We start from the raw sequence: 24,878 nt of genomic DNA on the forward strand, positions 1-24,878 counted from the left end.
ATTTAGGACAGTTAGCTCTTCCTGTTGAATTGATCCCTTTACCATTATGTAATGGCCTTCTTTGTCTCTTTTGATCTTTGATGGTTTAAAGTCTGTTTTATCAGAGACTAGGATTGCAACCCCTGCTTTTTTTTGTTCTCCATTTGCTTGGTAGATCTTCCTCCATCCCTTTATTTTGAGCCTATGTATGTCTCTGCATGTGAAATGGGTCTCCTGAATACAGCAGACTGATTAGAATGGCAATCATTAAAAAGTCAGGAAACAACAGGTGCTGGAGAGGATGTGGAGAAATAGGAGCACTTTTACACTGTTGGTGGGACTGTAAACTAGTTCAACCATTGTGGAAAACAGCATGGCAATTCCTCAGGGATCTAGAACTAGAAATACCATTTGACCCAGCCATCCCATTACTGGGGATATACCCAAAGGATTATAAGTCATGCTGTTATAAAGATACATGCACACATATGTTTATTGCAGCACTATTCACAATAGTAAAGACTTGGAATCAACCCAAATGTCCATCAGTGACAGACTGGATTAAGAAAATGTGGCACATATACACCATGGAATACTATGCAGCCATTAAAAAGGATGAGTGCGTGTCCTTTGTAGGGACATGGATGCAGCTGGAAACCATCATTCTCAGCAAACTATCACAAGAACAGAAAACCAAATACCACATGTTCTCACTCATAGGTGGGAATTGAACAATGAGATCACTTGGACACAGGAAGGGGAGCATCACACACCAGGTCCTATTGTGGGGAGCGGGGAAGGGGGAGGGATAGCATTAGGAGATATACCTAATGTAAATGACGAGTTAATGGGTGCAGCACACCAACGTGGCACATGTATACATATGTAACAAACCTGCACGTTGTGCACATGTACCCTAGAACTTAAAGTATAAAATATATATATATATATATACTTCTCTAAAAAAAAAAAAAAAGACTGTTTTTCCCCCATTGAATGTGCTTAGCCCCTTTGTCAAAAATCAGTAAAGACTTTCAATTTTCTGTTCAACATATAAGGAGCTATATTCTTCCCGTCCTCACAATACAACAAAAGTAGAACAAGCTGAAAATCAACAACTCTTCCTAGAGCCATCAGAGAATTGAGGTCACAGTGCAAACCACTGCCTGCAAAATTGGAGAGACAGATGAACACAGAGAATCAATGTTTATCAGAGTAGAAACCAAGAAATAAAAGTGAGTCATTGAATTGTGTGCCTGGGTAGGAAAACTTTGACTACAATTGATAGGTTGCTGGAAGCTCAGTTGAGAGCAACCAAGAGGCCCAGTCATAGGGGAGCCCCCACATGTTAATGAGTTTTCCTTTCAAGAGCCTCACTGGGATCTCAGATGGCAGATCAGAGAAAAATTCCCTAATGCTTTCAGCAAGATTAAAGGAAGAGTAAGCATGTTGAAATACACCTAGTATATTCTATTTTTGTTAATAAAAGCCTTCCCTTGTGGGAAACTATTTTACCAGAGCATATCTTGAATATTACCAGAGTCTAACCTACCTGGGGAAAGGGAAATACCTCACTACAGTCTCTTTTAGCCTTTAATGTAAGGTACCAAGAAATAAACTCCATTGAGGTCCCATTTAGAATTTCTATCTCACTAATAGGTGAAGAGAGGAAACTAATAAACACATTTGAAGATCACAGCTTTATAACGCAGGAGCCACATCAGTAGGGCTCCTGTGTTATAACAGGGAAAGAATAGAAATAAATCTATATCTCAGACTTTATTTAAGAAAAAGTATTTAGGGAAACTCAAAGACAATAAAACATATAAAAATAGGGACACAAAAGGAAATTTTAGCATATTACACCTATCACTGCAGCAAAGAGTAAACATAGTCCAACTCCTAGCCAGATAAACAGAAAAGCTCATACTAAAGGCCTATTTACCTCAGTTCTTCTTACCCATGTCTGGCTTTCAACAACAATTACAAGGCATACCAAAAGACAAAAGATGCAGTTTGAAGAGAGAGAGAGCAAAAATTGAAACAAGACTTAGATATAGCAGAGATTTTGGAATGATCAGACCAGGCATTTAAAATAAGTATGCTTGATATGCTAATGGTTCTAATGGGAAAAGTGGACAGCATGGAAGACAAGAAGAGTAACATAAGTATAGAGATGAAAACTCTAAGAAATATTTTTTAAATGCTAGAAATGAAAAACACTGTAACTGAAATAAAGAATGCCTTTGATTGGCTCGTTAGTAGAGTGGACACAGATAAGGAAAGAATCAGTGAGACTGAAGATAGGTCAATAGAAATTTCTGAAACAAAAATGAAAAAAATTAGAAAATAAACAGAAGAAAGAACACAAGATCTGTGGGACAATTACAAGAATTTAACATATGCATAATCGGTGTACCAGAAGGAAAAGAAATAATAAAGGAAAATAAGAAATATTTAAAAGGATAATGTCTGAGAGTTTTTCAAAATTAGTTACAAAAGCCAAACCATGGATTCAAGAAGTTCAGATATTACCAAGCAGAATAAATAATTTTTTAAGTATCCACACCTAGGTATATTGTACTCAGGTTGCAGAAAATTAAAGACAGAGAAAATCTTGAATGTAACCAGAGGGGGAAAAAATCTATAGAAAATCAAGGATACTAATTACATAGGATGTCTCTTCAGGAACCATGCAAACAAGAAGGGAGTGGAGTGGAATACTTAAGTTGAAAGAAAACCCACACCAACATAAAATTCTGTATTCAAATCAAGGCTATTAAACTTCCAAAATGAAGGAGAAAGACTTTCTCAGATAAGCCAAACAAAAAAAAAAAAAAAAAAAAAGAGGGAATTCGTTGCCAGTAGACCTGCCTTGCAAGAAACGTTAAAAGAACTTGATAAAAGGAAAACTATATTGTTCAAAAACTTGATCTGCACGAATAAAAGAAGAACATTAGAGAATGAATAAAGGTAAAATAAAATATTTTAATTTTCTTATTTGATTTAAATGGCAACAATGTATTCAGTGATTATAATTTATGGGTAAGTGAAATTAGTGACATCAGTGTTATAAGGAATAGGAGTGAGGAATTGGGAATACTCTGTTATAAGCTACTTGCACTATCCATGAAGCAGTATGCTGTTTTTTGAAAGTGGACTTGAATTAGTTGTGAATGTATATTACAAACTCTAGGATTACCACTTAAAAAGTTTTTTAAAAGAAGCATTATTGACATGTAAAGAGAGGAGAGAAAAAGAATTTATATAAAATGCTTACATAAAAGCAAATAATGAAGGAAAAGAGTGTAAGACAAAAAAAGAAACAAGAAGAGCAAGTATAAAAAGAGTAAAAATAGGGTAGATATTAATTCAACTATTCATATGTGATCATCAAGAGACACACTTTGTCTAGGACAAGCATAGATTGAAAATGAGGTGGGCAGAGCAACATGGCAGAATAGAAGCCTACACCATTTATCCCCACACTAGAACACCAACTTTAACAACTATCTACACACAGAAAAGCATAGTCGCAAGAACCAAAAATCAGGTAAGCAATTACAGCACCTGGTTTTAACTTCATATCGATAAAAGAGGCACTGAAGAGGCAGCAGAGACAGTTTGCTGCCTCCCTCATACCCAGCACCAGGTGTGCAGTGCCAAGAGGGAATCTGTACACTTTGGGAAGGAAGAGTGCAGCTACTGGGGGACTGTAAATTGAGCTCAGTGCTGCCCTGTCATAGAGCAGAATAAAGTCATACTGGTCTAAGCCAGCACACAAAGTAAGCATTTGGACCAGACTTAGCCAGAGGAGAATTGCCTGTCCCAGCAGCTAGAACTTGAGTTTCTTGGCAAGCCTCCTCACTGCAAGTTGAAGAGCTCTGGGTTCCTAGGAAAACTTGAAATGCAGTCTAGGACACAAGGACTGCAATTCTTAGGAAATTCCTAGTGCTAGATTGGTCTTAAAGCTAGTGAACTAGGGTGGCATGTGACCTAGGGAGACACCAGCTGGTATGGCTTAAGGGAGTACTTGCACCATCCCTCCCCCAACCCCAGGTAGTACAGCTTACAGCAATTAAAGTGAGTCCTTTCTTCTGCTTAAGGAGAGGAGAGGGAAGAGAAAGAGGACTTTGTGACTTTGGCTTGCATCTTGAATATCACTTCAGCCACAGTAGTATAGGGCACCATGCAGAGTTGAGACCTCCATTCCAGCCCCTGGCTCCTGGATGACAATTCTAGCACACACTGGCAAAATGGGAACCCACCGCTTTGAAGGGAAGGACCCAATCCTGGCAGGATGCATCACTTGCTAACTAAGGAGCCCTTGGGCCCTTAATAACCAGCAGTGATACCACGGAGTACACTGTGGGCCTTGGGCTCTGAGATGTGCTGGCTTCAGGGATGACCCAGAACATTCTCAGCTGTGGTGGCTATGGTGAAAGACCCCTTCTGTTTGAGAAAAGTAAAAAGGTAAAAAAAAAAAAGGGGGGGGGAGTAAAGGGGACTTTGTCTTGCACCGTAGGTACCAGCTTGGCCACATTAGGGTAGAACAACAAGGAAGTTCTTGGGGTCACCAAGTCCAGGCCTAGGCTTTTAAACAGCATTTCTGAACTTGCCCTGGACCAGAAGGGAGCCCACTGTTCTGAAGGGTGAGCCCAGTCCTGGCAGCATTTTCTATATGCTGACAGAAGAGACATTGGGCTTTACGTGAACATCACCAGTAGCCTGGCAGAACCCCTGTGGACCAGTGGTGGTGGCCACAGGAAGAGGCTCTACTGACTGTGGAAAGGGGAGGGAAGAGCAAGGAGGATTTGGTATTGAAGTGTGAGTGCCAGCTTAGCCACAGTAAAATAGAACATCATGTCAACTGCTAAGGTTTTTGACTCCTATCCCTGGATCCCAGACAGCATCTCTGGAAATGCCCGGGGCATGGGGGAAGTTGCCACCCTAAAAGGAAGGGCCCTGGGAAAGACCTCAGTGCTGTGCTGGATTCAGATCTGACCCAGCACAATCCCAGTGGTGGTGGCCACAGTGGTGCTTGCATCACCACAGTCCCAGGTCTAGGTAGCTCAGCACAGAGAGGGAGACTCGGTTTGGAATAAAGTAAGGAAAAAGAACAAGAGTTTCTGCCTGGTGTAATACAGAGAACTTTTCCAAATCGTATCCAAGTCTACCAACACAGTACCTCTATGAGTCTGAAATAAACACAGTATTATTTGACTCTAGGCCCAAGTCTCTTTGAATACCCGGAAAGCCTTCCCAAGAAGGATGGGCATGAATAAGCCCAGATTGTGAAGAATACAATAAATACCTAACTCTCCAATACCCGGACACAGATGAACATCTACAAGCATCAACATCATCTAGGGAAATATAGCCTCACTAAGTGAACTAAATAAGGTACCAGGAACTAATCCTGAAGAATTAGAGATATATGACCTTTCCGAGAATGTAAAATAGCTGTTTTGAGGAAACTAAAAAAAACTCAAGATAACACAGAGAAAGAATTCAAAATTCTATAAGGTAAATTCAACAAAGAGACTGAAATAGTTAAAAAGAATCAAGCAGAAATCCTAGAATTGAAAAATTCAACTGGCATATTGAAGAATGCCTTTAATAGTAGAATGGAACAAGCAGAAGAAAGAATTAGTCAGCTTGAAGACAGGCTATTTGAAAATACACAGTCAGAGGAGACAAAAGAAACGAGAATGAAATACAATGAACTGTGTCTAAAAGATCTAGAAAATAGCTCCAAAAGGGCAATTCTGAGTTACTGGCCTTAAAGAGGAGGCAGAGAAATAGATGGCGTAGAATGTTTATTCAAAGGGATAACAATGAAGAACTTCCCAAATCAACATTCAGAAAGAATATCAACATTCAAGAACACCAAGCAGATTTAACCATAAGAAGACTATCTCAAGGTACTTAACAATCAAACTCCCCAAAATCAAGGATACAGAAAGGATCATAAAGGCAGCAAGAGAAAAAAATAGTAATAAAAAGAAATAACATACAATGGAGCTCCAATATGTCTGGCAGCAGACTTTTCAATGGAAACCTTAAATGCCATGAGAGAGTGGCATGACATATTTAAAGTGCTGAAGGAAAATAACTTTTACCGTAGAATAGTATGTCTGGCAAAAAATAGCCTACAAACATGAAGGAGAAATAATGACCTTCCAAGACAAACAAAAGCTGAGGGAATTCATCAACACCAAACTTGTCCTACAAGAAATTCTGAGGGCATTCTTCAATGTGAAAGAAAAGGATGTTAATGAGCAAGAGGAAATCATCTGAAGGTACAAAACTCACTGGTAATAGTAAGCGCACAGAATATTATAACACTGTAACTGCAGTGTGTAAACTATTCAAGTAGAAAGATTAAATGATGAACTAATCAAAAATAATAAATACAGGCTGGGTGCAGTGGCTCACGCCTGTAATCCCAGCACTTTGGGAGGCCAAGACGGGCGGATCACGAGGTCAGGAGACCAAGACCATCCTGGCTAACACGGTGAAACCCCATCTCTACTAAAAATAAAAAAAAAAATTAAAAAAAATTAGCCGGGCATGCTGGTGGGTGCCTGTAGTCCCAGCTACTCGGGAGGCTGAGGCAGGAGAATGGTGTGAACCCGGGAGGTGGAGCTTGCAGTGATCCGAGATCATGCCACTGCACTCCAGCCTGGAGGACAGAGTGAGACTGTCTCAATAATAATAATAATAATAACAATAATAATAAATACAACAACTTTTCAAGATGTAGACAGTACAATAAGACATAAAGGAAAAAAAAAAGTTAAAAAGCCAGGAGATGAAGTTAAAGTGTAGAGTTTTACTGCATGTTTTTACTCATAAGAGGGAGTTGAACAGTGAGAATGCATGAACACAGGGAGGGGAACATCACACACTGGTGCCTGTCAGGGGGTGAGGGGCAGGGGAGGGATAGCATTAGGACAAATATCTAATGCATGTGGGGCTTAAAACCTGGATGACGAGTTGATGGGTGCAGCAAACCACCATGGCACATGTATACCTATGTAACAAACCTGAACGTTCTGCACATGTATCTCAAAACTTAAAGTATAATTAAAAAAAAAAAAAAAAAAAAAAAAAACAGGCCGGGCGCGGTGGCTCATGCTTGCAATCCCAGCACTTTGGGAGGCCAAGGCGGGCAGATCACCTGAGGTCAGGAGTTTGAGACCAGCCTAGCCAATGTGGTGAAACCCTGTCTCTACTAAAAATACAAAATTAGCCTGGCATGGTGGCGGGTGCCTCTAATCCCAGCTACTCGGGAGGCTGAGGCAGGAGAATCACTTGAACCCGGGAGGCAGAGGTTGCAGTGAGCCAAGATTGCACCATTGCACTCTAGCTTGGGCAAGAAGGAAACTCCATCTCCAAAAAAACAAAACAAAACAAAACAAAAAACAACTGCAAAATAAATAAATAAATAAATAGTAGAGTTTTTGTTAGTTTTCTTTTTACATGTTTGTTTGTGTGTTTATGCAATCAGTGTTATCAGAAGTTTAAAATAGTGGGTAGTGTGATTGGATTTGCAAGCCTCATGATAAGTTCAAGTTGAAAAACATAAAACATACACCAAAAATGGAAAAAATTAAAGCTTACCCTCAGAGAAAAACACCTTCACTAAAAGGAAAATGGGAACAAAGGAAAGAAGGAAGACAAGACTGTAAAACAACCAGAAAAACAAATAACAAAATGGCAGGAGTAAGTCCCTACTTATCAATAACAACATTAAATGTAAATGGACTAAACTCACCAATCAAAAGACATAGAGTGGCTGAATGGATGAAAAAAAACAGAAGTATTACATGCTTTGCCTATAAAGACACACATAGGCTAGAAATAAAGGGATGGAAAAAGATATTCCATGCCAATGGAAACCAAAAAAAGAGCAGGAGTAGCTATACTTATATCAGACAAAATGCATTTCTAGGCAAAAACTGTAAGGAGAGACAAAGTCATTATGTAATGATGGAATCAATTTAGCAAGAGGATATAATTGCAGATATGCATGCACCCAACAACGGAGCACTCAGATATATAAAGCAAATGCTATTAAAGCTAAAGACAGAGATAGGCCCCAGTAAAATAATAGCTGGAGACCTCAACACTCCACTTTCAGCATTGGACAGATCTTCCAGACATAAAATTAACAAAGAAACAACTGACTTAATCTGCAGTATAGAACAAATAAACCCACTAGATATTTACATAACATTTCATCTAACAGCTGCAGAATACACATTCTTCTACTTAGCACATGGATCATTCTCAAGAATAGACCATATGTTAGGTCACAAAATAAGTCTTAACACATTCAAGAAATGGAAATAATGTCAAGCATCTTCTTTAATCACTATAGAATAAGACTAGAAATCAATAACAAGATGAATTTTGGAAAATATACAAACACATGGAAATTAAGCAATATGTTCCAGAATGACCAGTGGATGAATGAAAAAAATTAAGAAGGAAATTGAAAAATTTCTTGAAACAAATGATAATGGAAACACAACATACTAAAACCTATGTGATACAGCAAAAGCAGTACTAAGAGGGGAATGGATAGCTATAAATGCCTACATCAAAAAAGAAGAAAACCTTCAAATAAATACCTAATGATGCACTTAAAGAACTAGAAAAGCAAGAGCAAACCAAATGCTAAATTAGGAGATGAAAACAAATAATAAGAATTAGAGCAGAAATAAATGAATTTGAAATGACGAAAATACAAAAGATCGACGAAAATGCAAAAGATCAACAAAACAAAAAGGTGGTTTTTTTTTGAAAACTTAAAATTGACAAACCTTTAGCCAGACTCATGAAGAAACAAAGGGAGAAGACCCAAATAAATAAAATTGGAGATGAAAAGGGAGTCATTACAACCAACGTCACAGAAATTCAAAGAATTATTAGTGGCTACTATGAACAACAATATGCCAATAAATTTGAAAATCTAAAAGAGATGGATAATTTTCTTGACATGCAGTAAAGTAAGACTGAACCATGAGCAAATCCAAAACCTGAAAATATTAATCACAAGTAACAAGATTGAACCCATAATGAAAATATTCCTAGCAAAGAAAAGCCCATGACCCAATGGCTTCACTGCTGAATTCTACCAAACATTTAGAGAAGAACTAATACCAATCTTACTCAAAATGTTCCAAAAAATAGCGGCAGAAGGAATAATTTCAAGCTCATTCTATTAGGCCAGTGTTACCCTGATACCAAACCCAGACAAAGACACATTACAGAAAGAAAACTACAGGCCAATCGCTCCTATGAATATTGATGCAAAAATCTTCAACAAAATACTAGCAAACAGAATTGAACTATATTTCAAAAAGATCTTTTATCATGACCCAGTGGGATTTATCCCAGGAATGCAAAAATTGTTCCAAAAATGTAAATCAATCAATGTGATACCTTATATCAACAGAAAAAAGGACAAAAACATGTAATCATGACAATGGGTGCTGAAAAAGCATTTAGTAAAGTTCAACACCCCTTCATGATTAAAAAAAAAAAAAAACTCTCAAAAAACTAGGGATAGAAGGAACACAGCTTAATAATAAAAGCCATATACAACAGACTCACAACTAGTATCATACTGAATGGGGAAAAACTGAAAGTGTTGGGGTCCGCGTGTTTCCTAAACAAAGGAATGAACACACAAGACAACACAGGACAAGACATACATGGCGGCCACCCCGAACGGCACACACTGCTTTATTTTATCCAGCCGTTTGTGGAACGTTGCCAAGTCACGGGACCTGTGTTGCTTCTCTGACCTTTCCTTGACTCACAAGATCAGTAAAACACTGACCAGTTCCCAGAGCCCACTGTTTACAGCTGGCTCCTTTATCCTTCTTGTTTGCAGAGAAGGAATGTCCTGCTTTGTTTGCAAGAGCAGGGCTTATCGGGAACTTCTCATTTGCGAGCACACAGTCCTCTACATCTCCCCCTTCTTATTTACAGGTTTGAATTTCTTTCAAAACCATCATCACATGTTGGGCTCGTTGGGATTTGGTGTTTGCCCTTTGGCACCGTTTCTAGTAGACTGTGAAAATGACAAAGGCAAAAACAACAATCAATACATTACTAGAAACAGAAGTCAGTAAGGTTTTTACAGGACTCATAGGGTTTAAAGATTTCAAGCTTTGCGCAATACCAGTCATTAAATCTGCGCCAGTCAACAATGGTAACTGATTATGAAATGTTTCAGAAATATTGTGTGTTAGTTCTTGTATTTCCAGGGAAAGATTGTTATGGCCAATTAAAAGCCTTTTTATCTCTGTCCAATTATGTACAGTGCTGTTAAAAGGAACAGGGGTAATACAAAATTGAGTAGTATTCCAGTCACATTTTAACAAGGCTCGAGTATTTAACACTATCAGCTGATCCCCTATCCAAGAAACCACTTGTTCTAAGTTATCTACTTGTTCAGTCAAATGAGCATCGATGTCTCGTTGTTGTTGCCACAACAAGTGAGATTGTTCATGCCATTGTTGCACGAACTCTGCATTTTGGATATTCTGATGTAACGCCAGTCCAGCAACAGCAGCGGTGGAAGCAATGGCCACAAGTCCCAGTACTGTTGTTACGACGATCCCAACTGCTCTCTGGCTGTGGTGGACAAGATCTTGCATTACTTTGTAAATTTGAGTAACCCCAGTAAATTTACTCCAGGTGCGTGTCAAGTTTACAGGTAACCAGGTTTCTTTTTCAGCTCTTAAAATATATATATTGGAGAGAGTCTCATTTTAATTATTATGCCATCAAGTAGTATTTATACAGCTTAAAAATGTACAATTGTCCGTACAGTTAACAACTGCTGTATTATTATCCCATTTAAAGATTTTTACTAACAACAAGTAAGGTTTTTTAACACAAGTAATGACATATTTAGATCTGTTTTGATGTAAAGATATATGGAAAGGATTAGAAAGATTAGTGGTATTTAAGGACATGTTTCCCGTAAAAGTAGACCTTGGTTTGCCAGCAGCTAGTAACTTTTATATATGACTTTGTATTTGTGAAGTGTTGGCCAAATGTGGCATAGGGGGCGACAAGCCACCATCATGCCAAATAGTTTCGTTACCATCAGCATAAATGTTATGAGTATTTTTATGCCATTGTAGGCTAAAGTGGCTAAACTTACTCTAAAAATCTCCATGCACACTCCAGTCAGTGACAAGGTATCTATAATTTCTACCTTTTACCTCTAATAATAATCGTGGTCTACTTCTTTTACATCTAGTCCACTTTAATTGGGAAACACCTCCAGACACGTCAGGAGTAGGACATAAGGATAATGTAGTAGGCAAGGTTTTGTTAAGTAGAGCAGTATGATTATATTTAAAACTCTGAGTAACAATAATCATAGTAAAGGCAGCAATGTGACTATGATTTTTAGCGCACAGCCCAAGCCTCATGAGAAGGATGTAAACAATGTGGACTGTTCCCAAGACATATAGGTAACCCTTTCACCCCAAATTGATATGAACTGTTTACTGTACCCGTGTCTAACTCAGGATCCTGATTTTAAAAAGGTGATGGCATCCAAGTAGTAGTATTAGTAAATACTAAAACTTCTTTGTCTCCCTAGGCCACACCTTGATATAAGTGTGGAAAGGGAATATAAGTCCAATATGTGAATTCTCCAGCTGTTATTTGGCAACTCACTACAGCTAGTATAGCCAGAAATAAGGTCAATGAGGTTTTGGGCTGTCCAGCTTGTTGAACAACTCCTTCAGCTTCTTGAGTAAGTTTTTTCAGCTCACCCCATGTCGGGGGTTCCGCTCGACGAGTTTCGTAGGTGAAGGTTTTCTGAGTACTCAGATTTAATTTTTGAAATGCCGCCAGGAAGTCTTCCGGCCGGCTCCTCTTCGCCATGGCACTGCTTTAACTGTCGGGATGGGAACCACTCGTCTCCAGCACCTGTACGAACGAGAGCATAACCTCGACCCCATTGTAAAACTTTTCCTTTTAAATATTGACCTTGTAATGAAGGATAGTACACCCACAAATTGTTAGCTTGTGGCTTTTCTAATGGTTGTTGAAAATGTTTTATTGCTGAGATTGCTGTAATTGGCGCCAATAGTTAAGAAAATTTAAAGTAAAAAGAGCTTTCAGAATTTGATGTTTTGGGGAATCTCATCCATTTCCCCCTGTTTGTTTTAAAAGTTGTAATTTTAAGGTAGTATTAGCTTTTTTAATAATTGTTTGACCTTGACTGTTAAATGGAATACTAGTGGAATGACGAATGTGGTATGAAGAGAGGAAGGCAGCCAATTTATGAGAGTAATAAGTAGGAGCATTGTCAGTTTTTAATTTAGTAGGAACTTCTATAACTGTAAAGGAAGTAAGTAAATGAGTAATAACAGAATTAGCTTTTTTAGAGGGTAATGGTGTAGCCCATTGGTAGTGTGACCAAGTATCAATTGTATGATGAACATATTTTAAACGACCAAAAGAAGAAACATAAGTGACATCCATTTGTCAAATATGATTTTGTTGAGTGCCTTGGGGATTTATACCTGGACTTAAAAAGGGTGCAATAATAGGAGCACAAGATGGACAGGCTTTGACAATAGTTTGGGCTTGACAGCGTGTTATAGAAAATCGCCCTTGTAATTTTAAACTGTTAGTATGATGTAATTGATGTTTATTTTGAGTTTGTTGGACATTGTCAATAAGTAAAGAATTAATTTGGCTATTACCAAAAGTTAAAGGTCCTGGTAAAGCTGAATGTGAACGAATATGAGTGATAAAAAGGGGGGTTGTACGGGAAGTAAGAGTCAAGAACAATAAGGAAAATAGTTTTTGTAAAGGGGTTTTTGGCAGTAATGGTAAAGAAGTTTGAGAAACATACTTAGTTACATACACAATATATTGGGAATTACTAACTATATTATAAGGGGTTTGAGGCCAATTTTGTAGTACCATAAGAATGGCAAAAAGTTTTTTTGTTGTTGTTGTTGTTGTACAGATTTAAATGGATAATGAGAAATTTTTGAATTATCCGATGCCCAGTATTTAGCTTTTCTATTGTTAGAAGTGTTAGTAAAAAAGGTGGGACCTTTAACCGGAGTATTAGAAATAGGATTATAGGGCAGGAAAGAACATTGTTGTAGAAAAGCAAATAATCTATGACTGGGATAGTGCTGAGAAAAGGAACCAGTATATTCAGCGCAAGCCACTTGCCATCTTTTATGAGTTTCTAGTAAAGATTTAATGTATTGATTAGATAATTGGGTAATAATTTTTACAGGGTCAGTTCCAAGCAATTGACGAGCTCTATGTCGCCCTTTAATAATTAATTTAGCCAATTTATCAATATAAGGGTGAATTTTTTTAATGGCTTTATTAGCCAAAAATAGCCACTCCAGAATGTTATGATCCTGATGTAAGATGGCTGTTGGTAAATGAGGAGTATGAAAAAGACATAAAGAGAGTGGAAGATCGGGTATAACATAATCAAGGTGAGCTTTACTAATTTTATTTTTTATAAAAGACCTTTTTTTTTTTCTTTTTTTGTAGTAGGGGATAATTGTTGAGAACTGTTTAAATCTGAATTTCCTTTTAAGGTAGCAAACAAATGTTGTAATTTATAAGTAGGAATATTTAAGATAGGATGAAGTCAATTGATATTTTCCAACAATTTTTGAAAATTATTAAGGGTCACAAGTTGATTTTTCCTAATTTGAACCTTTTGTGGGTGGATTTGTTTTTTAGCCAATAGATACCCCAAATATTGAATGGGGAACTGAGTTTGTACCTTTTTAGGAGATATTTGTAAATTATAATGAATTAACTGTTTTTGTAAAACCTTAAAAACTTGATTTTGGAGGGTTACATCAGGGGTAGTCAATAAAATATCATCCATATAATGATAAATTAACACAGTTGGAAACTGATTTTTTATAGGATTTAAAGTCCTATGTACGAATTTTTGACATAAAGTAGGGCTATTAAGTATACCCTGGGGAAGAAGCTTCTACTGATATTTTTGAATGGGCTGTCCATTATTATATTTAGGAATAGTAAAGGCAAACTTTTTACAATCTTGAGGTTGTAATGGAATAGAGAAAAAACAATTTTTGAGATCTATGACCATTAATTTTTAACTTTGTGGGATAAGGGCAGGATTCGGAAGACCAGGCTGTAAACTTCCCCTAGGTTGAATGTAAACATTTTTAGTTTTAAGATTAGTTAATAAACGCCATTTTTCACTTTTTTTTTTTAATATGACAAAGACAGGGGAATTCCATGCAGAAGTACTTGGCTTTATATGCCCCTCGGCCAATTGTTTTTTGACTTACTCTTTTAAAGCCCTAAGTTTTTCTTTAGATAATGGCCACTGTTTCACCTAAATAGGAGCGGTAGTTTTCCACTTTAATTATAAAACTTGAGGCTGGTGAACAGTGGCTATGAGTTTAAAGGATTATAGCCCATTTTGAACATCATATTTTTGGCAGCTGAGGAAATATGAGGAATGTTTAAAAAAGCACCAAATTGTTGTAAAAGATCTTGTCCCCAAAGATTAATATTGATAGGAACAATATAAAAAAACACTTGACCTTGTTGACCTTTAGGACCGACACAGGTTAAAGGTTCTATGTTTTGATAAACCACAGAAGCAGCACCCAAGCCAGTGAGTATAACTGAAACTTGTCTTTTTTCCCATTGTATAGGCCACTAATTTAAACAAATGATAGACACATCCACCCCCGTATCAATTAACCATTCAAAAACTATTCCATTAATGTGCAATGAACATAAGGGCTTTTGATTAGAAACTAAAGTTTCCCAAAAAATAGTTTTTCCTGTGCTACCAAACCCTCCCTGTCGAGATACCTCTCTAGATAGGAACGGGAAAAAAGGCAATAAAAGTAATTGTGCAATACGCTCCCCTGCCTCTAGGAGTATAAATTGTGAGACTTGTACCATAATAAGAATTTTATTAGTAACATCAGGATCAATGATTCCTGGAATCACCATTAACCCCTGTATAGCACTGTTGTTTTGACCTAACAAAAGTCCTACATGTCCTTTTGGCAAAGGGCCACACACTCTAATAGTTAATTTATATACTTCTCTATTAGGAGACAAGGTATAAGGCTGAGTAATAGCTAAGTCAGCAGCGGCGCTCTGTTTAGTTGCCACATAAAGTTGAGAAACTGGGGTAAGGTGTGGGATCCTTAAGGGGGACTTGAATTCATTCCTTGATGTTGTAGGCCATTGCTCACTGGGTATTGTAGTAGACTTGTATTGTAATTGTTGGGGCCCCAAGCCTGTGGGCCCCGGCTCCCGTTTCCCAGGAGAGGAGACAGTAAATTTCCACTTTTATCAGTTTTCGAACGACATTCATTTGTCCAATGTCGGCCTTCACCACAACGTTTGTACACCTCTGAAGGCAGCTTTCTGCCTTGAGGGATAAAAGTGTTCAATTTTTTACGACATTCTTTCTTGAAATGTCCAGGTTTACCACACTGAAAGCAAACACCTTGTTTGTTATTTTCTTTTAAGGCTTTAGACAAAGCTCCAGCAAATAATTGAGCATTATAAATAGCCCCTCCAACACCAGCACAAGTTTTAATATATTTATCTAAATTGGCCCCACTGGCCTTTAACGGTCTCAACAATTTTTGACAGTCAGCATTAGCATTTTCAAAAGACAATGTTTGTAACAAAATTTTTGAAGCAGGGCCAACACCCACAGTTTTCAAGACAGCATCCTGAAGATGGGCTACGAAATCGGAATATGGTTCATTTGTGCCCTGTAAAATTTTCACAAAGGAAAGGGAAGATTTTCCTGCTATCTCTACCTTATTCCAGGCCCTTAAAAACAAAGTCTTGATTTAAGTAAGGGCGACATCATCTAGGCCAGCCTGAGCATTAAGAGTAGCATACTGGCCCGTGCCTGTGAGTTGTTCCTCAGTGGGTCCTGGATCACACATAGCATTTTTTCTAGCCTGTACATGCGCCTTGTCCATCCACCAGCTGTGCAATTGTAACCACTGAGAACAATCAAGAAAAGCCTTCCCCAAAGTCTCCCAGTCTATAGGAATCATCAAATTTTCTGATGAAAAAGCATCAAGAAGACCAAGGATAAAAGGAGATTGAGGTCCATAGTTAGAAATGGCAGCTTTCATTTTTTTCAAAAATTTAAATTGTAAGGCATTAAATTGGACATTATTGCCACCATTTGGAAACTGAGCATTAGGAGCAAAAGAAGCACGAATAATTCGAAACGGATCCAGCTCCTTAAATTTTCTTATCTTTTTCTTTTCTCCCTCCCCCAATGGTGGGAAAGGCACTGAGAAAACTTTGCCAGACAAAGGTAAGGAAACTGGGGGATTGGAGGCACTGGAAAATCCTCTTCTAACAGGGCAGAAGGAAAAGAAACAGGGAAAGCTCGCAAAGGTGAATTAGAAGAATGTATCTGTAATATCTGTTGAAGCATTCCCATAATACGCTGCATGTCAGAATTCCCTTTAGAAGAAGGAAGAGCTAGCTCTTCCTCTTCTCCCCCTTTTGCTACCCCCCCATCCTCTGTTACCCTGGCATAAATGGGCTCCATTTCAGATTTATTTTTTCCCAAATCCTCAGATGCCTTTCCTCCTGTGGCTACATCACTACACTCTGAATCAGTCTCAAGTAACTCTAATGCCTGAGTGATAGAGTTACACAAGGTCCACAAATTTAGAGGCATAGTATCCCCTAACTGGTGAGCTCTAAGCAAAGTTTTACTACCTGTAACCATTCTCTCCAATTCAGCTGCACTTTAGTCTGATACTGAAACCAGTAACAATGGCGGCCGCCATGTATGTCTTGTCCTGTGTTGTCTTGTGTGTTCATTCCTTTGTTTAGGAAACATGCAGACCCCAACAGAAAGCCTTTCCCCTAAGATCTAGACATGACAAGGATGTCCGATGTCAACACTGTTATTCGACATAGCACTGTGAGTCCTAGCTAGAGAAATCAGACATGACAAAGATATAAAGGCATCCAAATTGGAAATGAAGAAGTCAAATTATCCGTATTTATAGAGAATATGATCTATATTTGTAAAATCCGAAAGACTCCACAAGAAAACTATTAGAACTGATCAACAAATTCAGTAAAGTTGCAGGATACAAAATCAACACACTAAAATCAGTAGCATGCGAGCAATTTGAAAAAGAAGTTTAAAAAGTAATCCCATTTATAATAACCACACATAAAATTAAATACCTAGGAATTGACCAAAGAAGTAAAAGATCATTATGATGAAAACTCAGTTTTTATCTGCAAATGTCTTTATTTCTCCTTCATGTTTGAAGGATATTTTTGCCAGATATACTATTCTAGGGTAAAAATTATTATCCTTTTGAATAAACTTTCTATCCCTATCTCTTTCTCTACCTCCTCTTTAAAGCTAACATCTCTTTCTCTACCTACTCTTTAAGCCCAATAACTCTTAGATTTGCCCTTTTCATGCTATTTTCTAGATCCTGTAGGCATGCTTCATTGTTTTGTATTTTTTTTCTTCTGTCACTTGTGACTATGTATTTTGAAATAGACTGTCTTCAGGCTCACTAATTCTTGTGATCAATTCTGCTATTAAAGCGTTCTTCGGTATGCAGCTCCAAAATTTCTGCCTGATTCTTTTTAATTACTTCAATGTCTTCGTTAAATTTATCTGATAGAATTTTGAATTCCTTCTCTGTGGTATCCTGAATTTCATTAAGTTTCCTCAAAACAACTATTTCAACTTCTCTGTCTGAAAGGTCACACATCTCTGTTTTTCCAAGGTTGGTCCCTGGTGCCTTATTTAGTTTGTTTGGTGAGGTTATGCTTCCCTGGCTGCTCTTGATGCTTGTTGATGTTGGTTGGCTTTTGGACATGGAAAAGTTAGGTATTTATTGTACTCTTCACAATCTGGGGAAGGCTTTCCAGGTATTTTAAGGGACTTAGGCCCCAAGCTCTATAACACTGTGGTTCTTGCAGACTCGTGGAAGTAACACCTGTTGGTCTTCGTTAAGATTTGGAAGAATTCCCTGGATTACCAGGCAGAGACTCTTGTTCTCTTCCTTTATGTTCTCCCAACAATCAGTCAATCAGTCTCTCTCTCTCTCTCTCTCTCTCTCCTTACCCCCGCCCAACCCATCGCCTGGAGCTGGGGGCGGGGTGACACAAGCACCCCTGTGGCCATCACCACGGAAACTGCCCTGAGTCAGACCTGAAGCTAGCACAGCAAGTGGGTCTCTCCCAAGGCAAGCTGTACCAACTACCTGGCTACCACCTGTGTTTGCTCAAGGCTCTAGAGTTCTACCATCAGTAGATGGCAAAGCCAGCCAGGCCTGTGTCCTACCCTTCAGGGTGATGAGTTCCCCAACGCCCCATGTGGATCCAGAGATGCTGTGTGATTTTGGATTTTTGTGAAGGTGCTTTTTTGTGTGCAGATAGTTGTAAAATTTGACATTCCTGCAAGGGGAATGATCAGTGTAGCCTTCTATTCTGCCATCTTGCTCCATCCTCCAATTTCTTTTTGTTTTCTGGGGTTTTGTTTGTTTTGTTTTGTTTTTTGTTTTTACTTAGTATATATAACCTTAAATATTTAATATAATATACTTATTTTGTTGACTATGTATTACCTGTCTCCCAACTACTCCCCACCCCCACCCCAGAATGTACATTCTCAGTGACGTTTCCCAAGAATCTAGAACAGTATTTGGCACCAAGTGTGTGCTCAATTCTTAGTGGAAAGCATTAAGAATAAATTAAAAAGACAAAAAGTAAGGATAACACAAAACTCTGTTACTGAGGTTCAAATATCTGGAAGCTTAAAAAATACATACAAATATATATTTAGTAAAACAAGTTTTAAGAAAAACAGAAAAACAAGAGTAGTAAGTCCTTAACAAAGTTTTGAGTTGACTCTGGCTCCCTGTAGATATTTCTAGTCAATTTTATTAAGTTCATTTTATTTTTATATGTCTACTGAGATTTGTCTATTACATTGTGAAAATAGTAAAAGCAAACTAGATGGATAGAAAAAAAATATCATGAGGAGTTAAGTTTACCTAACATAAATAAATTTCGATAACTATATAATTAGATAAATTAACAAGAAAATGACACTGTAGTCTCATATATGGTGTAAAGTAAGTCCAATACTATACTTTAAAAGACCAGAAAGATAATAACATTTCAAAAAATCTGTAAAAGTCTGAAGCACATATTATATTACTAAGTGGTAAGTGAAGACTCCTCATTTTATTCTTGTAAGTGGTTGTATCAGTCAGGATTCTCCAGAGAAATAGAACCAGTATATATTTTCAAAGAATATATATTTTCAAAGTATTTTTAATTTAAATTTATTTGAAAGAATTAGCTTATGCAATTGTGGGGGCTGGCAAGTTTGAAGTTCATAGAGCAGGCCAACAGGCTCATACAGGAGCTGATACAGTCTTGCATCAGAATCTTTCTTTATCTGGGAAACCTCGGTTGTTGCTCATGAAGCCTTTCAGCTGGTTAGATGAAGCCCACTCATATTATTGAAAGTAATCTCCTTTACTTAAAGCCAACTGATTGCAACTGCTAACCACATCTACAAAAAAACCTACACAGCAATGCCCAGATTGCCGTTTGATTAAATAACTGAGTATTATAGCCTAGCCAAGTTGACACATCACAATGACTAAAATGCTCTCATCAAGAACTTTCTCTGAAGCATCATGTCAATTCCCGGGCAAACTTCTACTCAGATCTGCCCCAATGACTTTCAATGCACATATTGCCACACACTACCCTTTCAATTCTATAAATATTCATTGAATATCTACCATGTGGTAGCCACTACAGGAATATCTGTCCCCAAGGAGCTCCAGAAATTTGTTTTGTGTGTAGTAACTTTATTTGATATATCAGTAACACTTACTACTTTCAAGTGAATAAGTCAGCTTTCACAGGATGCATCTGAGTAAGCTACTGAAAAAGTTTTACCAACAAGATTTAATAGGTTATTTGTCTATCATATCATTTAGTGTCCAGCATTAAGAGTCACTTTGTAGTCTCAAAAGTTTCCTCTACTGTGTTGATTGAAAATTTAAAGACAATTTCATCATAATGAGGACACACCATCTTCTTTATATTCTGGCCTCTTGTATGATTTATATTCCGTATCTTTTAAGTCCATCCAGTTCTGTCTGCACCTACCTTTCTTATTTTTAATACACTTTTACTACACTAGTTGGTCTTTTCTAAAAATCGTAAAGTGGGATCAAAATAAGGAATTTGCGTCACATAAAAGCTAGAATGTAATGGGGATGGTGTGAACTCATTATGTTGACCAATTGTAATAGCATTTTCTTTTTGGCTTATGTTACTGAAGTTGCATTGTAAGAAACAATTAGAATTCTTATAATATTACAATTGTTGAAGTGAGAATACTTGCAATAAACTTTGTGGCTACTCTGTTCCTGCATAATTTCTGTGCTGGCAGTCAGATATTTTTGATCCTGCAACTGTGGTCCAAACTTAGGTTTAGGGTCATTGTCAGGCCACCTTTATTGTTAGTCCTCTCCTATCCTTGACCAAGTTAATTGAGCTTTTTGTCTTCCAAGTCTCAGAAATTGGCCACAGTCTTACTTCTCCATATTTTCCCCATTCTGTCATGCTGCTTAGGATTAAATTCCTTCATGAACAAGTTTCCTCCAGCTTCTTGCCAATCATCTCACGTCTGGTCTCATGTCTGAGCTACAGTCCCCTGGTGTTAGATCTCCCTTTATCTGACAGCTGACTTTCCTGGATCTTTATCTCCTACCTCAAGCCAGAGCCACACAAAGTTTCCTCCCTAGAGGTGGGTTCTCTCTACTGAGCAGAATCCATTCTTCGCTCTTCACAAACTGACTCTTTTCTTCAGAGATTGTGGCAAAGAAGCGTCCCTGATTGCCGACTACATCCATCCCTTTGCCATGCCCTAACTATAAATCAGAGCTATTTATATAACTGCAAGTAAAAGGCAAAGATAACTTTGAAAAATATATATTTCTTTATTGGTTTCTTTAAATTTGGCATATTATTTTATAAAAGAAATGCATGTGCCTATCAAATATGGTGAAAAGTGAACATCTCATCTTCTCTCTCCTCTGATCTCACTCCTTGGAGAAACTACAGGTAACAGTCTGTCTATCAGCAGTGGTATTCAGCCCCTGCTGCATCTTAGTATCACCTGAGGAGTTTTTCAAAATGCTGATATCTGTTCTCCACTCAGTGATCTGTTGCTAAATGTTTACCAACCAGAGCTGCAGGCTGGGAGGCTGAGTTGCAGTATTTGCTGATTTCCATGGCATAAATACTGTTTCCATGGCCAATTTCAACATACCAATGTGAGATAGTAAAGTCAATCAGTGCAAAATTCCTGAAGATTTTATGATCAAGCCTCATGATCCCGTATAAGTTGGCTTCAGCAGACCACTGCCTCCACCCTCATCCCGTTCCATAATAATTAAATCAGAATCTCTGAGGATCTGTTCAAGGTAAGTTTGTCTCACACAGAGCCCTTGTAAAGTAGTGTTTGGCCGCTGGGTTTGTAACCTGTCTCTATCATTTAATAGTGGTATAATGTTGGGAAACTTACTGTGCCTCAATTTTCTTCATCTGTAACATGGGAGTATTAATTATGTCTACTTTATAGGATAATTCTGAGGATTAAAAGAATTCATGTAAGACACTTAGGAGAGTGCCCGGCATATTAGCAATTTTTACTCTCTCTTAACTCAATTTATTCATATCAGCTAGACTTCTTTGAGAAGACTGTCCAAACTTGACTCTAGCTACAATTTTTAGTGTTAATTTTTGCATGTGTTAAGTTATCCACAGGAACTCAGGAGTTCTGTGCTGGAAAAAATTAAAGATGACTTAGATTGATAATTTAGACTGAGTACAAATAAGAATTTTAATTAAAACCACAACTCAAATTCATAGAATGGTATATTTCATTCCTTACACCATAGAGTAAAGAGGGTTAGTGAACATTTGATTAGGGAGAAACATTTCCTTTTCACCAATGTTGCGACCCTAGGTAAAAGAAGCCAAAAACATACTCTTCTGAAGATGTTTCACTCCATGAATTAAATACAGGTTTGGTCATAAATAATTACCCTGAAATGAACTTCTGAAAGACAGATTAAGCACTCAGATTCACTGTTCATATCATCAAAAAGCTTGATCTCTGAAAATAAAACCTCTAAAATAATAAATAAAAAATAAAAAGCTCTATTCACTTTTAATAAACAAATTTTAGAACCTGAAATCACCTTGGAGATCATTCTCTACTGAATTAAAAGTGAAGGACTTTCTGCTAATTAGATCTGATGTATAAGCAAGTTCAGAACAATCCCATGGCATTTTCTCAAATATTCTTAGGCTCTCAGTTATTCTCTTCATCAACTGAACTTTGATTTTTTTTTTAATGCTCAAAGTTCCTGCTAACCACACTTTACCAGGACCCTTAGAACAATAGGAGACTTAGTAAACAAGAAAATAAAGGAAAAATAATAGAAGGTTATTTCTAAATAACATAATTGGACAAGCTTGGAAATGCCCTCCTGCAGCAACAGAGCTTATGAGATAATATGTGGGATTCAATTCCAGAGCAAGTTGATCTAACTTATAATGATCTAGTTTGTATAAATAATCCACATTCCCACAGCTCTTCTAGATTAAACAATGTTTATAGTGGAAAGAGTAGGATAAAATTACTATGTAGGCTAGTTTACAGAGTAGCAATTATGCTCTCAGACTTGGATATTTTAGCCTGTGGTTTTCTTTAAAAGTGTTTTTAAATTTGTATATGATGCAAAGTATCAGGGAGTAGAAGGAAGAGAACCAGCATTTTTTTCCCATATATGTCTGTGTCTATTTCTGGACTTTCTATTCTGTTCCTTTTATTTATTTATCTTTGCCAATATCCAAACTGCCTTGATTACTACAGCTTTTAATAAGTCTTAGGTAATACTTGTCCTCCAATTTCATTCTTTCTTTAATAAATTTGTTTTGGTGAATCTAGGTGCTTTGTGTTTCCACATTAATTTTTAAAATTTTTTTATTATACTTTAAGTTCTGGGATACATGTGCAGAACGTGCAGGTTACATAGGCATACACGTGCCATGGTGGTTTGCTACACCCATCAACCCATCATCTACCTTAGGTATTTCTCCTAATACTATCCCTCCCCTAGGCCCCCACCCCCTGATAGGCCCCAGTGTGCGATGTTCCCCTCCCTATGTCCACGTGTTCTCATTGTTCAACTCCTGCTTATGAGTGAGAACATGCGGTGTTTGGTTTTCTGTTCTTGTGTTAGTTTGTTGATGGTTTCCAGCTTCATCCATGTCCCCTCAAAGGACATGAACTCATCCTTTTTTATGGCTGCATAGTATTCCATGGTGTATATATGCCACATTTTCTTTATCCAGTGTATCATTGATGAGCATTTGGGTTGGTTCCAAGTCTTTGCTATTGTGAACGGTACTGCAATAAACATACATGTGCATGTTTCTTTATAGTAAAATGGTTTATAATCCTTTGGGTATATACCCAGTAATGGGATTGCTGGGTCAAATGGTATTTCTGGTTCTAGATCCTTGAGGAACCGCCACACTGTCTTCCAGAGTGGTTGAACTAATTTACACTCCCACCAACAGTATAAAAGCATTCCTATTTCTCCACATCCTCTCCAGCATCTGTTGTTTCCTGACTTTCTAATGATTGCCATTCTAACTGGCATGAGATGGTATCTCATTGTGGTTTTGATTTGCATTTCTCTAATGATCAGTGATGATGAACTTTTTTTCATATGTTTTTTGGCTGCATAAATGTCTTCTTTTGAGAAATGTTTATTCATGTCCTTCACCACTTTTTGATGGGGTTGTTTTTTTGTTGTAAATTTGTTTAAGTCTTTTTGAATATTAGTCATTTGTCAGATGGATAGATTGCAAAAGTTTTCTCCCTTTCTGTATGTTGCCTGTTCACTCTAATGATAGTTTCTTTTGCTGTGCAGAAGCTCTTTAGTTTAATTAGATCCCATTTGTCAATTTTGGCTTTTGTTTCCATTGCTTTTGAGAACAAGCATTTTTTAAAGTTGTTATTTTACACAGAGTACTATGGGTAGCAGTTTCCATAGGCTGTCCTATGAAGTCTCATGACAACTACAGAAGTTATGTTTTCTTGTTTGTTTTTTATTTTTGATGCAACTGAGTAATTTTTATTGCAACTGGAAGACAATACATCACAGAAACTTATGGTAGGTCTGGGGAAAAGTGTTATTTACAAAAAATGATGAAATAGTTTGTCTTTGGCAATATGATTACATACAAAGAATGCAAAATGCAGGTATGCATGCCTTCCAAGCAACACCATCAAGTCCCTAGAGTTTGGCTGATTGTGCCTGCCTCCATATTGTTTCTTTAGGTTCACACGAACATAATTGAACATCACATTCTTTCTCCTTTATGGTTCTCCCTTTCTATTCATGATATTGGCATGAATATCAGAAAAAATGGCTTTTGAAAAAGTATTACTCTCCTAAATTAATTTGGCCTTGTAGGTCTATTGGCCAGCCAAGGTCAGATGACCCTAAGCATCAATAGTAAGCCTCTTGGTCTTCTCATTGCTTTATCACTTTTTTTTTTTTTCTGTAAAACAAAACAAAACTCAGAAATGTTACAGAATCAGAGTATTAAAAAATGTACAAGTGTATATGCTTCCCAGACACACACGGATACATTTTTCCTCCACATTTTCATCATGGCAGTATTAAGTAGTGAGTGTGAATGGCACAGCATGAAACTGGTTACTGAATCAGCTATGAGCTCAGATGGCC

The 24,878-nt window shown here is 37.4% G+C and overlaps 1 protein-coding gene across 3 annotated transcripts in view; it reads left to right on the forward strand.

Annotated features, from left to right (window-relative positions):
* Positions 1-9,785: 9,785 nt before the first annotated feature.
* LOC114674704 (nuclear RNA export factor 2-like) overlaps positions 9,786-24,878 on the forward strand; it is a 40,063-nt gene continuing 24,970 nt past the window's right edge. For all 3 annotated transcript variants that reach the window (XM_077989236.1, XM_077989237.1, XM_077989238.1), the window contains exon 1: positions 9,786-10,695. The gene's annotated coding sequence lies outside the window, so the exon portion shown is untranslated. The remainder of the gene's footprint in view (positions 10,696-24,878) is intronic.

The sequence above is a fragment of the Macaca mulatta genome, chromosome X (genome assembly GCF_049350105.2).
Source record: "Macaca mulatta isolate MMU2019108-1 chromosome X, T2T-MMU8v2.0, whole genome shotgun sequence".
NCBI lineage: Eukaryota > Metazoa > Chordata > Mammalia > Primates > Cercopithecidae > Macaca > Macaca mulatta.